The following is a 2,500-nucleotide window of genomic DNA, read 5'->3' as shown; positions in this document are numbered from 1 at the left end:
ACCTATGCGGAAGACTGGGCGGCCAACGAGGAGTCGAGACAGCCAGGAGTCGGGACTTGGGCAAGGGAGCGGGACAAGAGGTCGGGACTCGCGGCGGGACAAGGAAGAGGAGGAGGAAGTCCGGGACTCGCGACGGGACTGGGACTCGCGCCGGGACTAGGGAGTCGCGGCGGGACAAGGAAGAGGAGGAGGAAGTCCGGGACTCGCGACGGGACTGGGACTCGCGCCGGGACTAGGGAGTCGCGGCGGGACAAGGAAGAGGAGGAGGAAGTCCGGGACTCGCGACGGGACTGGGACTCGCGCCGGGACTAGGGAGTCGCGGCGGGACAAGGAAGAGGAGGAGGAAGTCCGGGACTCGCGACGGGACTGGGACTCGCGCCGGGACTAGGGAGTCGCGGCGGGACAAGGAAGAGGAGGAGGAAGTCCGGGACTCGCGCGGGACGGGACTCGCGCCGGGACTAGGGAGTCGCGGCGGGACAAGGAAGAGGAGGAGGAAGTCCGGGACTCGCGCACGGGACTAGGGAGTCGCGGCGGGACAAGGAAGAGGAGGAGGAAGTCCGGGACTCGCCACGGGACTAGGGAGTCGCGGCGGGACAAGGAAGAGAAGGAGGAAGTCCGGGACTCGCGACGGGACTGGGACTCGCGGCAGGACAAGGAAGAGAAGGAGGAGGTCCGGGACTCGCGCCGGGACTAGGAAGAGGGGGAGGAGGTCCGGGACTCGCGACGGGACTAGGAAGTGGGGGAGGAGGTCCGGGACTCGCGCCGGGACTAGGGAAGAGGAGGAGGAGGAGGAAGGCCGGGACTGGGACTCGCGGCGGGAGTAGGTAGTGGGGAGGAGGTCCGGGACTCGCAGCGGGACAAGGAGGAAGTCGGGGAGGAGGGCCGGGACCAGGAGTCGCGGCGGGGATAGCAGGCAGGACAGGGAGGGTGGGTGGTCTTCCACAAAAAAAAGTGTGTCTCGGAACTTCCTTAGTGCAGTAGGACGGGGGGGCCTGCCGAATCCCACAGAGAGTACTATGTGGGGAAGGGTTCCTCTGAAGCGTCTCGGGAAAAGTCGTGAGGGGGTGACGGTTGCTCGGTGCCTACGGGTCCCGACTGCTCGCTGCCTTCTTTGAGCCCAGTACCGACGTTCGCAGGGGGATACCTGGATACTACTGGGGTTACCTGGATACTTCTGGCGTGTTACCTTGGATCAGTGAGGAGTGGGGTTAGTTTCCCGGCGACGCGACCCTCTGAGGAGGTCCCGCGGAGGGTCGCCGAGTATTATATGGTGAGCTGGCTGTCAAGGATTGTGAGTCCCGCTGCCAAAATTTTTTTTGGTGCGCGGGCGACTGGAAAAAGAGGGTTGGTCTTGTGCCGATACGCGTAACGTCGCAGCGAGTCCCAAGAGCTAGTAACCATTTTTGGCGGGGGGCGATGGCCTCGGTATTGTCAAGCCATTCTCTCATTCATTTGGGAGGGTGGGGAGAAGTGTTTGCCGAGGCCGTTCAAGCTCCGCCTGGTCGACCACCACTGTGACCGCCACCGCGCTCGATCTCTATTGCAAGCTCAGGTGAAATTCCTGATAAACTTGGAGGGGTGTGGGACGCGTTCGCAGTGTGGGCCGAGGAGTCATAACATCCCAGGTCGGAATGTGAAAATGGAACTTCGAAACCGGTGAGAGTTCTCTCGTCGGCTAGGGGTTTCACAAAAGTAACATTTCTATAAATTTCTATCCGACCCCTCCATTAATTTGGAGGGGCGATGGGCCCCAGGATTGGACATACTTCTTGCTGATTTGTCTTTTGAGGAAAATCCTTCGCGGTGATGGTTACTTTTTCATTTTTTAATGTGTGTATCGGCCTCGTCGGTTTCTCTCTTTCCTGGTCACATTCCCGAAAAAGGCCGCAGCACCTATGATTCTCTTCCGGGGGTCTAACTCTCCCTCTCTCTCTATCCTTCTCTTTGTCTGGCTCTCTCTGGCTTCACTTTTTGTGGTGTGTGCCTCTGGGGGTCTGGTTGGAATTTGCCGTTGGCTTTTTGCCCTCTCTTTTTGCCTTTTATCCATCGCAAAGAAGGGTGTGTGTGTTCTCACCTGGGGTTGGAATGAAGGACGGGAACCTCCTCGTCTTGTGAAGTGGGACCATCTTTTAGGATGATGGCTTTTTGCTGCCTGGTGTGTGCTTGGGTGGGGTTTGGTGGTGGCAGTCTACCTCTCCCTTTCTCCGGTAAGACCAGATGACTGGTTCGTCCGCTACTCTTGTGTTGGCCCTACCTTGGCCAACGGGAGTCGGCGACGCTCCAGACTGGATGGCATGATGTGGTGGTGTACCGAAGGGGGACATCCGAAGGGGAAGAGGGGCCGAGCCTCGCGAAACTTAGGTGTGTCGGGTTGTGTGATGTCGGAGATCCATTTTTTTGTGGCTGCCGTCGTGATTTCGCCCATCCAAACCTGAGTCGTTGCTGCGGACTGGAAAAACTATGGAAGAGCTGTTTGGGAAAGATTCGGGAGTTTGTTTTC

Source organism: Physcomitrium patens, chromosome 20 (assembly GCF_059467195.1).
Source record: "Physcomitrium patens ecotype Gransden chromosome 20, ASM5946719v1, whole genome shotgun sequence".
Lineage (NCBI taxonomy): Eukaryota > Viridiplantae > Streptophyta > Bryopsida > Funariales > Funariaceae > Physcomitrium > Physcomitrium patens.
Note: the sequence above shows the minus strand (reverse complement) of the source record.